We start from the raw sequence: 14,559 nt of genomic DNA, 5'->3' as shown, positions 1-14,559 counted from the left end.
CTTCGTTGACTGTGAGAGCTTGTGATGGGCTAAGTTGGGACACCCCTGCAGGGATTTGAACTTTCAAAAGCCGTGCCCATGGTTATGGGCAGATGGGAATTTGTTAATGTCCGGTTGTAGAAAACCTGAAGTTGACCTTAATTAAAATACATCAACCGCGTGTGTAACCGTGATGGTCTCTTCTCGGCGGAGTCCGGGAAGTGAACACGGTGTTGGAGTCATGCTTGACGTAGGTTGTTATAAGATCACTTCTTGATCATACTTTTATGGACCGTGCTTTGCCTTCTCTTCTCGCTCTCTTTTGCGTATGTTTAGCCACCATATATGCTAGTCGCTTGCTGCAGCTCCACCTCATACCTTTACCTTACCCATAAGCTTAAATAGTCTTGATCGCGAGGGTGCGAGATTGCTGAGTCCCCCTGACTCACAGATACTTCCAAAACCAGTTTGCAGGTGTCGTTGAGTCCGTGCAGATGACGCAACCAAGCTTAGGAGGAGCTCGATGAAGATCTTGCCCTTTGTGTTGTTTCGTTCTAGTTGATCGGTAGTGGAGCCCAGTTGGGGTCGATCGGGGACCGTGTCGCATTTGGGGTTCTTCTTTTATTTTGGTTCCGTAGTCGGACCTTGATTGTATCTGGTTGATGTAATGCTTTATTCATGTAATTGTGTGAAGTGGTGATTGTAAGCCAACTATGTATCTCTTTCCCTTATGTATTACATGGGTTGTGTGAAGATTACCTCACTTGCGACATTGCTTTCAATGCGGTTATGCCTCTAAGTCGTGCTTCGACACGTGGGAGATATAGACGCATCGAGGGCGTTACAATGTGCCACAACAGTTTCAGATCATAGCAATGAAAAGGATCAGATTCGACCAAAGTAATTATATCAGGATCAACAGAGAATTCATAATCCTTATCAGTAACAAAGATAGGTGAAGTAGCAAAAGCAGGGTTAGGTTTCATCCTAGCATTTAGAGATTGCTTATTTCATTTGGCTAATAACCTCTTAAGTTCATAACTATCTTTGCAAGCTAAAATAGCTAAAGAAGCTTCTTTATCAAAAACATAACCCTTAGGAATAACGGGCAAGTCGTCATCATCACTTTCATCAATATTATCAGATTCAATATTTTCATTCTCTCTAACCCTAGCAAGTTGTTCCTCAAGAAATTCACCAAGTGGCACAGTAGTATCAAGCATAGAAGTAGTTTCATCATAAGTATCATGCATAGCAGAAGTGGCATCATCAATAACATGTGACATATCAGAACGAATAGCAGAAGTAGGTTTAGGTGTCGCAAGCTTACTCAAAACAGGAGGTGAATCAAGTGCGGAGCTAGATGGCAGTTCCTTACCTCCCCTCGTAGTTGAGGGATAAATATTGGTTTTTGGATCTCTCAAGTTCTTCATAATGATAAGAAGATATAAATCCCAAGTGACTCAAAGAATAAAGCTATGCTCCCCGGAAATGGCGCCAGAAAATAGTCTTGATAACCCACAAGTATGTGGGGTCGCAACAGTTTTCGAGGGTAGAGTATTCAACCCAAATTTATTGATTCGACACAAGGAGAGCCAAAGAATATTCTCAAGTATTAGCAGTTGAGTTGTCAATTCAACCACACCTGGAAACTTAATATCTGCAGTAAGGTGTTTAGTAGCAAAGTAATATGATAGTAGTGGTAACAGTAGCAATGGAAAAGTAAATAAGCGAAGAACAATATATGAAAAGCTCATAGGCAATGGATCGGTGATGGAGAATTATGCCGGATGTGGTTCATCATGTAACAATCATAACATAGGGTGACACAGAACTAGCTCCAATTCATCAATGTAATATAGGCATGTATTCCGAATATAGTCATACGTGCTTATGGAAAAGAACTTGCATGACATCTTTTGTCCTACCCTCCCGTGGCAGCGGGGTCCTAATGGAAACTAAGGGATATTAAGGTCTCCTTTTAATAGAGTACCGGAACAAAGCATTAGCACATAGTGAATACATGAACTCCTCAAACTATCGTCATCACCGGTAAGTATTTCGATTATTGTCACTTCGGGGTTAACGGATCATAACACATAGTAGGTGACTATAGACTTGCAAGATAGGATCAAGAACTCTCATATATTGATGAAAATATAATAGGTTCAGATCTGAAATCATGGCACTCGGCCCCTAGTGACAAGCATTAAGCATAGCAAAGTCATAGCAATATCAATCTCAGAACATAGTGGATACTAAGGATCAAACCCTAACAAAACTAACTAACTTGATTACATGATAGATCTCATCCAACCCATCACCGTCCAGCAAGCCTACGATGGAATTACTCACGCACGGCGGTGAGCATCATGAAATTGGTGATGGAGGATGGTTGATGATGACGATGGCGACGGATTCCCCTCTCCGGAGCCCCAAACGGATTCTAGATCAGCCCTCCCAAAAGGTTTTAGGGCTTGGCGGCGGCTCCGTATCGTAAAACGCAATGAATTCTTCTCTCTGATTTTTTCTCCCCGAAAGCAAATATATAGAGTTGGAGTTGAGGTCGGAGAAGCTTCAGGGGGGGCCACGAGGTAGGGGGCGCGCCCGCCACCCTTGTGGACTGGTGGTGGGCCCCCTGGTCTTCATCTTTTGCAAGGATTTTTTATTATTTCCGAATAGATGTTCCGTGAAGTTTCAGGTCATTCCGAGAACTTTTGTTTCTACACATAAATAACACCATAGCAATTCTGCTGAAAACAACGTCAATTCGGGTTAGTTCCATTCAAATCATGCAAGTTAGAGTCCAAAACAAGGGCAAAAGTGTTTGGAAAAGTAGATATGACAGAGACGTATCAATCTCCCGCACGACCCCGCCGATGCCACGCGCCACCCCCTCCGCACCTCGCCGACGCCCCGGTGCCCGCTGCCGTCGCCGAACCTCCCACGCCTCTCCCTCATGGGATCGACCCGCTCGCCACGCCGACCACATCGCCCATCGTCCCTGGACATCGACACCGTCGCCTGGACCTCATTGTCGTCCCCGTCCTCCTCCTCGACACCCGATGCCATTCTTCCTACAACCGCCGTGAGGCGTTGCGCCTCCCCTTTCCCCCTGAGCCTCCACCGCCGCGTCAGCCTTGCGATGTCCGCGCCCGCGCCGCACGTCTGTAGGCCATCCATAGCGCACACATGCGCCGCGCCCGCCGCGGCTCTCTGCTCGTCGCGCCGCTCGGAGCCGCGCCCCGCGCCTCGCCCTGCCCCCGTCTCTGTCGCACTCCAGCGCCCGCTCGTGGCCACCGCCGCCCCTCGCCGTTTTCGCTTCGCTCCACCTACGGCCGCCACCGCCATCCGCCCTCCCGCTCGTGCCCCGGCCTTCCGATGCTGCCTGCGCCCCCCGGCCACGCCTACGCGATGCGCCGTCCGCTCCACCTCGCACTGTGCCGCAGCCGCACACGCATTCCTGACCTCCGCCCCTGCTCCACTGCGGCTTGCTTCCGCCGCGCGCACCACTACGGCGTCGCCCAACGCTCCTCCAGGCCCCTCTCGCTGGCCGCGACTCCGCCGCACCGGCCCTGTCGGCGACCACCCGCCCTGAGGCCGCCACCGGCCGCGGGCACGGCCTCGCCGTCCCTGCGGGCGAGCGCCCTCTCAGCCTCCGCTCCACCCTGCCCCGTTAGCCCAAACGCCCACTGCACCCACACCCGTTAATCCACGGTGGCCTCTGGGCCACTGACTCCTAGGGCCCAGTCCCAGAACGTTAAAAAAAGAATAAAAATATATAACATAATATAAATACTAATTAAATAGTTAGTTAATTAACTTAATTAATCTGTTTAATTAACTAATTTTGTTTAACTAAGCTAATTGAAATTAGTTAACCTAATCATTTAGTTAAAGCTAATTAACACTGTTTAAATTGCTATGAGTCTATGACGAATGGGACCCACACGTCAGATTGACCCAGTCAACGCCCTATTGACTACTGATGTCATGCTGACATCACGATGATGTCAGCATACACTATTCTGGATAATATTGATTTAAAATAGTTAAATAAATTCTAAAATTATTAAATTTTTTAAAATTAATATAAAATAAACCGTAGCTCGGATGGAAAAACTTTGTACATGAAAGTTGCTCAGAACGATGAGACGAATCTGAGTATGTAGCCCGTTCGTCCGCCACACATCACTAGCATAGCGAACACGCAACTTTCCCTCTCCGGTTCATCTGTCCGGAAATGTGAAACACCGGGGATACTTTCCCGGATGTTTCCCCCCTTCGTCGGTATCACCTCCTACCGCGTTAAGGCACCCCTAGCACCGTTACTTGTCATGTCCTGCATCGATATGCATCTGTTTGCATTGTATTCATTGTTTCTTCCCTCCTCTTCTCTCTGGTAGACTACGAGACTGACGCCGCTGTTGGTGCCCCGATCGATAACGTTGTTGACGGCCCCTACTTGCCAGAGCAACCAGGCAAGCCCCCCCCCCCCTTGATCACAAGATATCGTCTATTCCTTCTCTCTACTGCTTGCATTAGAGTAGTGTAGCATGTTACTGCTTTCGGTTAATCCTATTCTGTTGCATAGCATGTCATTGTTGCTATAGTTGTTACCTTTACCTGCGATCCTAAATGCTTAGTATAGGATGCTAGTTTTTCATCAGTGCCCTACATTCTTGTCCGTTGCCATGCTATACTATCGGGCTGTGATCACTCGGGAGGTGATCACGGGTATATACATACATACATACATACATACATACATACTATACAGGTGGTGACTAAAGTCGGCTCGGCTCATAGACTACCCGCATGTGATTCCGATGTGGGGGCTGAAAGGACAGGTGGCTTCATCTAGGTAGTGGTGGGCCTGAGTTCCCGATGGCGTCGACTGTTACTTTGTGGCGGAGCGACAGGGCAGGTTGAGACCACCTAGGAGGGAGGTGGGCCTGGCCCTGGTCGGCGTCCAGGGTTACATCAATTAACACGCTTAACGAGATCTTGGTATTTGATCTGAGCCTGGCCACTGGGCTATACGCACTAACCAACTACGTGGGAACAGTTATGGGCACTCGACGTCGTGGTATCAGCCGAAGCCTTCGGGACGTCAGCGACTGAGCGGCGCGTGCCGGGTTGGACCGTGTAACGCAACTTTCTTTGTAATGAAGGTTGCTAGGCCTTCTCACCAGCCGCGTACGCAATGTGCAGGTGTGCAATGGGTGATGGGCCCAGACCCCCGCGTCATAGGACTTAGACCGGCGTGCTGACCTCTCTATTGTGCCTAGGTGAGGCTGCGACGTGTTGATCTTCCGAGGCCGGCATGACCCAGGAAAGTGTGTCCGGCCAGAGGGAATCGAGCGTGTTGGGAAATGTGGTGCACCCCTGCAGGGAAGTTTATCTATTCGAATAGTCGTGTCCCTCGGTAAAAGGACGACCCAGAGTTGTACCTTGACCTTATGACAACTAGAACCGGATACTTAATAAAAATACACCCTTTCAAGTGCCAGATACAACCCGGTGATCGCTCTCTCACAGGGCGACGAGGGGAGGATCGCCGGGTAGGATTATGCTATGCGATGATACTTGGTTAACTTACCATCTACTCTCTTCTACTGCTTCAAGATGGAGGCTGCCAGAAGTGTAGTCTTCAATAGGACTAGTTATCCCCCTCTTATTCTGGCATTCTGCAGTTCAGTCCACATATATTACCCTTTCATTGATACCAATGCATATGTAGTGTAGTTCCTTGCTTGCGAGTACTTTGGATGAGTACTCACGGTTGCTTTGCTCCCTCTTTTCCCCCTTTCTATACCTGGTTGACGCAAACAGATGTTGGAGTCTAGGAGCCAGAGGATCCCGAGGATGATTCTACGTGGAGTTCGACTTCGAGGAGTAGTTAGGACGTCCCAGGCAGGAGGCCTTGCCTTTTCAACTGTTGCTACTTTTGTGCTAGCCTTATTAAGGCGATCTTGTTTAACTTATGTCTGTACTCAGATATTATTGCTTCCGATGACTCTTGTATTTTTCGAGCTTATGTATTCGAGCCCTCGAGCCCCCTGGCTTGTAATATAAAGCTTGTATTATTTTAATATGTGTCTAGAGTTGTGTTGTGATATCTTTCCGTGAGTCCTTAATCTTGATCGTATATATTTGCGTGTATGATTAGTGTACAGTCAAATTGAGGGCGTCACACCCGATGCCTCGCCTCTGACTAGTAGGTAGGTTAGGGTTTCGGTCCTTGCTGGGGTGATGCTCGCACGGATGGCGGCCCAGCTAAAGGCGAAGCAAAATTGTTGATCAAGGGCGTCCGGGACCTACCGTGTGGGATCCGGCTTGTGTGCTCTCATCCATGCTTTCACTTCATCCTACAGTTGTCTTTTTTCTTTTTCCTTTCTAATCTAATCTTCTGCCACCTAATTTTAAAGAAGTTAGGTCGGGACTTATTTTGTTCCAATCAAATCAAATTATGTATGCGGAGCACGGATGGACGCATGCACGAAAAACACGCAAGTCGTGTGGCCCTCCGTTGTGGCCGATACGGGATGGAGGCCACGTGTGACGCGGCGCAAGGAGAAAATCTGCACGGCACGCGTGGTATAATTCCTTCGGCGGGAATGGAATATTCGGAGAGCCACTCCTCTCTCGCCGGACTGGCTATACATAGGAGACTGTTTGTGCATTCCAACTTTAGCCTCCACCACATCCCATTATCACTGCGCTGCCATTTTTCCCCGTTTCTTTCGTCTTTCCCACAAATACTTGCTGAGAACTGCCATTAATCCGAAAGTGCACTTAAAAATCGAAAAAATGCATCACAAGTTTCATGAAATGATTGCAGTATAGAATGCGTGTACCTTAGAATTGTTTTTGCTAACTTAAAAAAAATTTGAAGTCGAAAGTGGACTAAATAAATTAAAATTGCCTTTGTTCACACACGTAATCGTGTAGTACGTGCAAGACACGTTTCAAGGATTAACTACAATATCCTCACAAAAAAAGGATTAACCGTGATAAATATTGACTCCATGAATAATTGTGCTTAATAAAATCAATGTCATTTCTAAATTACGATTAATGTAATTAACATGTTTTTAAAATATTGATGATGTGATGGATACATCATTGAAGCAATGTGAAACATTGGATATAGGTGGTTGGATGGCTCAAATTATTTGGATTCATTGAACTCGTGGTTTTATAAGTAGTACTTCCTTGAACTAAAACCATGGCATTTATTTTGGATCGAAGAAAAGTAAGCAAATAATTTGGCAAGGTCTAGCTTCTTGACTGTGTACGACGGAAGCAAAGCTTTAGCATCTACTACAAACAAATTTGGTGGTAAAAGTTGGCAATGCGAATTTCAACAAATTGAGGATGCATAAGTTCAAAAGTTAGTTATCAACATGTACAGTCGAAGTTAGAAAACACAAAAGAAAAGTCCATCCTTCCCCTTAACATATCATCCATCACGAACTTGTTATCAAGGTGTGTCCAAATTGATATTGTGGTTGATGGCCTAGATCATGTTGGCATAGGAGTTCCATTTATGTGGCGACGGCGGACCGACGTCAAATTCGGATCGGCGGCCTTCCGCATTGTCGGATTGCGTTGGCCCGAGCCATTGGATCTAGATCATTTTCTTGCCCCAAAAGTTGATTCATACGCACAACCATCCTTCACCCTCACGCAGCGCGCTCGCTTTGTCGTCCTGGTGTCCTCCCCGGCCACCACCCTAGCCTCCCATCGCATATCGCCGCCCTCACTGCAGCTCGTTGTCATCATCGACACAACAGTTTCACTCGGTTGTACGATTGCAGCAAAAAACATTCGTAGCTATCTGCGGTGTCGGTTGCAACTTATCTCCCAATGCCGGTGCGGCTCATCCCCATGCCATCCCAGCATCCGATGGCGTCGGTTGCAGCTCTCCGTCGTACTTGTTGCAGCTCATCGTCGAGCCATCGCAACAACCCATGACCACAGTTCCGACTCGCCGCAGTGACCGTCACAGCTCGCAAGTGTGTCGCGGCTCCAGCAAGCCGTTGCCCCTATTACAGCGTCCCATAGTCGCAATTTCAGCTAGCCATGCCGCCATTGCAGCTCGCCACGGTGACCGACGCAACTCATCCCAGTCATGGTTCCAGCTAGTCGCTTCGTCGTTGCACCTCACCTGGTGACCGACACAGCTGGTACCGGTCATGGTTCTAGCATCTCCCATGGCAGGTTCCAGCACGCGGTAGCCATGGTCACCACATCGTTGTCGCCCGGTTCTAGCACGCGGTGCCCGTGGTCACAACATCGTTGCCGACCGGTTCTAGCACGCGGCGCCCATGGTCAGAACATCACTGCTGGCCGGTTCCAACTGTGGCGGACGCGGTCGCAGCATCGCCGCTCACCGGTCCCAGCATGTGGCTATCTCGATTCTAGCACATGACTGTTCTATGCACCACCAATCGCAGCATCCCTCGCGCCCCACTATTGTAGTACACAACAGCCATGGTCGTAGCTCAAAGTCGTCGTGGTCTCAGCATGTGCTCGATGTGGTCGTAGCACGCGCTCGTCATGGTTGACCATGCGGCCGCCGTAGGCCACCGCCGATGCAGCATCCACCCACCGCCATCGAAAACACCAGATCATCATCTGCAACATCTGCAGTTGCCCCCCACCTCCCTGATTGTGGTGCACGCCACGGTAGCGGGGGTGTGCTAGTGTGGTTGAAGGGAGTCAGGTGTGTTGTGGATTGAGGGAGGGTTGTAGATGCGTTGGGTTCCAGCTGATAAGGATGAGGGCAGCAGAGAAGGACGGGACGGGTTGTAACACCCTCGATGCGGCTATATCTCCCACGTGTCGAAGCACGACTTAGAGGCATAACCGCATTGAAAGCAATGTCGCAAGTGAGGTAATCTTCGCAAACAACCCATGTAATACAAAAGGGGAAAAGATACATAGTTGGCTTACAATCGCCACTTCACACAAATACATGAATAAAGCATTACATCAACCAGATACAATCAAGGTCCGACTACGGAACCAAAATAAAAGAAGACTACCCCAAATGCTACAGATCCCCGATCGACCCCAACTGGGCTCCACTACTGATCAACTAGAACGAAACAACACAAAGGACAAGATCTTCAACGAGCTCCTCCTTGAGCTTGGTTGCGTCATCTGCACGGTTCAAGGGCACCTGCAAGCTGGTTTTGGAAGTATTTGTGAGTCACGGGGACTCAGCAATCTCACACCCTCGCGATCAAGACTATTTAAGCTTATGGGTAAGGTAAAGGTATGAGGTGGAGCTGCAGCAAGCGACTAGCATATATGGTGGCTAACATACGCAAATGAGAGCGAGAAGAGAAGACAAGGCACGATCGATAAAACTATGATCAAGAAGTGATCCTAGAACAACCTACATCAAGCATAACTCCAACACCGTGTTCACTTCCCGGACTCCGCCGAGAAGAGACCATCACGGTTACACACGCGGTTGATGTATTTTAATTAAGGTCAACTTCAGGTTTTCTACAACTTGACATTAACAAATTCCCATCTGCCCATAACCGCGGGCACGGCTTTCGAAAGTTTAAAACCCTGCAGGGGTGTCCCAACTTATCCCATCACAAGCTCTCACGGTCAACGAAGGATATTCCTTCTAGCTGGAAGAGCCAATTAGGCTCGGAATCCCGGTTACAAGACATTTCGACAGGTAAAACAAGACCAGCAAGACCGCCCGATGCGCCGATATCCTGATAGGAGTTGCACATATCTCATTCTCAGGGCAACACCGGATGAGCGCTCCGTACAACTAAAATCAGCCCTCAAGTTTCCCCGAGGTGGCGCTGCAAAGGACTCTAGTTCAGACCAACACTTAGACAAGCACTGGCCCGGGGGGGTTAAAATAAAGATGACCCTCGGGATGTGCGACTCCCAAGGGAAAAAGGCTAGGTGGCGAATGGTAAAACCAAGGTTGGGCCTTGCTGGAGGAGTTTTATTCAAGGCGAACTGTCAAGGGGTTCCCATTATAACCCAACCGCGTAAGGAACGCAAAATCCGGGAACATAACACTGATATGACGGAAACTAGGGCGGCAAGAGTGGAACAAAACATCAGGCATAAGGCCGAGTCTTCCACCCTTTACCAAGTATATAGATGCATTAATTTAAATAAGAGATATTGTGATATCCCAACAAGTAAACATGTTCCAATGAGGAACACCATCTCCATGTTCCAACAAGGAACAAAACTTCGATCTTCACCTGCAACTAACAACGCTATAAGAGGGGCTGAGCAAAGCGGTAACATAGCCAAACAACGATTTGCTAGGACAAGGTGGGTTAGAGGCTTGGTTCAACAATATGGGAGGCATGACAAGCAAGTGGTGGGTATCGCAGCATAGGCATAGCAAAAGAGCGAGCATCTGGCAAGCAAAGATAGAAGTGATTTCGAGGGTATGATCATCTTGCCTGAAATCCCGCAAGGAAGAAGAACGAGTCCATGAAGAAGATACGTGGACGTAGTCGAATGGATCCTCACACACACGACGTTATCGGAACTAATCCGAAGAAGCAACACCGGAAAGAAGCAAACAACATAATAAACAACCATCACATGAAGATGGCATGATGCACAACCAAGTATGATGCATGTCCGGTTTAAAGAGGCATGGCATGGCAAAGTGCACAAACAATCCTACAAATTAAGTGGAGCTCATTATGCAACGGAGTTGCATATTGAAGAAAACACCACATGACTTATTTAGTTCTCTCTCGTTTATGTACCCAACAATATTAAATGTTGTTAGCATGGCAAGAGGTGAAGCATGATGAAACTATCTAATCTAGGCAAGTTTAAATGAGGCCGGAAGCAACGAACAACAATTCCGGTAGATCCTCATGTGCATTTAGCAATTTAAAGCAAACAACAATTTTAACCATTTAAATGTTATAAACATGATGCGGATGACATGTGCAAGTTTATGCTATTTTTATTAAAAGTTGACAAGAGCATTATGAAGCATTTGTCACCGTAGTGGAAAGGAAAGGGGTGTTGGGGAACGCAGTAATTTCAAAATTTTCCTACGCGCACGCAAGATCATGGTGATGCACAGCAACGAGAGGGGAGAGTGTTGTCTACGTACCCACGCAGACCGACTGCGGAAGCGTTGACGCAACGTAGAGGAAGTAGTCGTACGTCTTCCCGATCCGACCGATCCAAGCACCGTTACTCCGGCACCTCCGAGTTCTTAGCACACGTACAACTCGATGATGATCCCCGGGCTCTGATCCAGCAAAGCATCAGGGAGGAGTTCCGTCAGCACGATGGCGTGGTGACGATCTTGATGTTCTACCGTCGCAGGGCTTCGCCTAAGCACTGCTACAATATGATCAAGGTGGAATATGGTGGCAGGGGGCACCGCACACGGCTAAGGAACGATCTCAAGGATCAACTTGTGTGTCTAGGGGTGTCCCCTGCCTCCGTATATAAAGGATCCAAGGGGAAGGGCTGGCCGGCCAAGGGGAGCGCGCCAGGAGAGTCCTACTCCCTCTGGGAGTAGGATTCCCTCCCCCAATCCTAGTTGGAATAGGACTCCTTGAGGGGGGGAAAGAGAGAGAGGGGGCCGGCCACCTCTCCTAGTCCTAATAGGACTAGGGGAGGGGGGAGGTGCGCGGCCACCTTGGGCTGCCCCTTTCTCCTTTCCACTAAAGCCCACTAAGGCCCATATAGCTCCCGGGGGGTTCCGGTAACCTCCCGGTACTCCGGTAAAATCCCGATTTCACCCGGAACACTTCCGATATCCAAACATAGGCTTCCAATATATCAATCTTTATGTCTCGACCATTTCGAGACTCCTCGTCATGTCCGTGATCACATCCGGGGACTCCGAACTAACTTCAGTAGATCAAAATGCATAAACTCATAATAACTATCATCGTAACGTTAAGCGTGCGGACCCTACGGTTCGAGAACAATGTAGACATGACCGAGACACGTCTCCGGTCAATAACCAATAGCGGGACCTGGATGTCCATATTGGCTCCTACATATTCTACGAAGATCTTTATCGGTCAGACCGCATAACAACATACGTTGTTCCCTTTGTCATCGGTATGTTACTTGCCCGAGATTCGATCGTCGGTATCCAATACCTAGTTCAATCTCGTTACCGGCAAGTCTCTTTACTCGTTCCGTAATACATCATCTCGTAACTAACTCATTAGTTGCAATGCTTGCAAGGCTTATGTGATGTGCATTACCGAGAGGGCCCAGAGATACCTCTCCGACAATCGGAGTGACAAATCCTAATCTCGAAATACGCCAACCCAACATCTACCTTTGGAGACACCTGTAGAGCTCCTTTATAATCACCCAGTTATGTTGTGACGTTTGGTAGCACACAAAGTGCTCCTCCGGTAAACGGGAGTTGCATAATCTCATAGTCATAGGAACATGTATAAGTCATGAAGAAAGCAATAGCAACATACTAAACGATCGGGTGTTAAGCTAATGAAATGGGTCATGTCAATCAGATCATTCAACTAATGATGTGACCTCGTTAATCAAATAACAACACCTTGTTCATGGTTAGGAAACATAACCATCTTTGATTAACAAGCTAGTCAAGTAGAGGCATACTAGTGACACTAAGTTTGTCTATGTATTCACACATGTATTATGTTTCCGGTTAATACAATTCTAGCATGAATAATAAACATTTATCATGATATAAGGAAATAAATAATAACTTTATTATTGCCTCTAGGGCATATTTCCTTCAGTCTCCCAATTGCACTAGAGTCAATAATCTAGATTACACAGTAATGATTCTAACACCCATGGAGCCTTGGTGCTGATCATGTTTTGCTCGTGGAAGAGGCTTAGTCAACGGGTCTGCAACATTCAGATCCGTATGTATCTTGCAAATCTCTATGTCTCCCACCTGGACTAGATCCCGGATGGAATTGAAGCGTCTCTTGATGTGCTTGGTCCTCTTGTGAAATCTGGATTCCTTTGCCAAAGCAATTGCACCAGTATTGTCACAAAAGATTTTCATTGGACCCGATGCACTAGGTATGACACCTAGATCGGATATGAACTCCTTCATCCAGACTCCTTCGTTCGCTGCTTCCGAAGCAGCTATGTATTCCGCTTCACATGTAGATCCCGCTACGACGCTTTGTTTAGAACTGCACCAACTGACAGCTCCACCGTTTAATGTAAACACGTATCCGGTTTGCGATTTAGAATCGTCCGGATCAGTGTCAAAGCTCGCATCAACGTAACCTCTTACGGTGAGCTCTTTGTCACCTCCATATACGAGAAACATATCCTTAGTCCTTTTCAGGTACTTCAGGATGTTCTTGACCGCTGTCCAGTGATCCACTCCTGGATTACTTTGGTACCTCCCTGCTAAACTTATAGCAAGGCACACATCAGGTCTGGTACACCGCATTGCATACATGATAGAGCCTATGGCTGAAGCATAGGGAACATCTTTCATTTTCTCTCTATCTTCTGCAGTGGTCGGGCATTGAGTCTGACTCAACTTCACACCTTGTAACACAGGCAAGAACCCTTTCTTTGCTTGATCCATTTTGAACTTCTTCAAAATCTTGTCAAGGTATGTGCTTTGTGAAAGTCCAATTAAGCGTCTTGATCTATCTCTATAGATCTTTATGCCTAATATGTAAGCAGCTTCACCGAGGTCTTTCATTGAAAAACTCTTATTCAAGTATCCCTTTATGCTATCCAGAAATTATATATCATTTCCAATCAGCAATATGTCATCCACATATAATATCAGAAATGCTACAGAGCTCCCACTCACTTTCTTGTAAATACAGGCTTCTCCGGAAGTCTGTATAAAACCAAATGCTTTGATCACACTATCAAAACGTTTATTCCAACTCCGAGAGGCTTGCACCAGTCCATAAATGGATCGCTGGAGCTTGCACACTTTGTTAGCTCCCTTTGGATTGACAAAACCTTCCAGTTGCATCATATACAACTCTTCTTCCAGAAATCCATTCAGGAATGCAGTTTTGACATCCATCTGCCAAATTTCATAATCATAAAATGCGGCAATTGCTAACATGATTCGGACAGACTTAAGCATCGCTACGGGTGAGAAGGTCTCATCGTAGTCAACCCCTTGAACTTGTCGAAAACCTTTTGCGACAAGTCGAGCTTTGTAGACAGTAACATTACCATCAGCGTCAGTCTTCTTCTTGAAGATCCATTTATTCTCAATTGCTTGCCGATCATCGGGCAAGTCAACCAAAGTCCATACTTTGTTCTCATACATGGATCCCATCTCAGATTTCATGGCTTCAAGCCACTTTGCGGAATCTGGGCTCACCATCGCTTCTTCATAGTTTGTAGGTTCATCATGATCTAGTAGCATGATTTCCAGAACAGGATTACCGTACCACTCTGGCGCGGATCTTACTCTGGTTGATCTACGAGGTTCAGTAGTATCTTGATCTGAAGTTTCATGACCATCATCATTAGCTTCCTCACTTATTGGTGTAGTGTCGCAGAAACAGTTTTCTGTGATGTACTACTTTCGAATAAAGGAGCAGG

The sequence above is a fragment of the Triticum aestivum genome, chromosome 7A (assembly GCF_018294505.1).
Source record: "Triticum aestivum cultivar Chinese Spring chromosome 7A, IWGSC CS RefSeq v2.1, whole genome shotgun sequence".
NCBI classification, from domain to species: Eukaryota; Viridiplantae; Streptophyta; class Magnoliopsida; order Poales; family Poaceae; genus Triticum; species Triticum aestivum.
The sequence above is the reverse complement of the archived record's forward strand: the minus strand, read 5'-3'. Positions refer to the sequence as shown.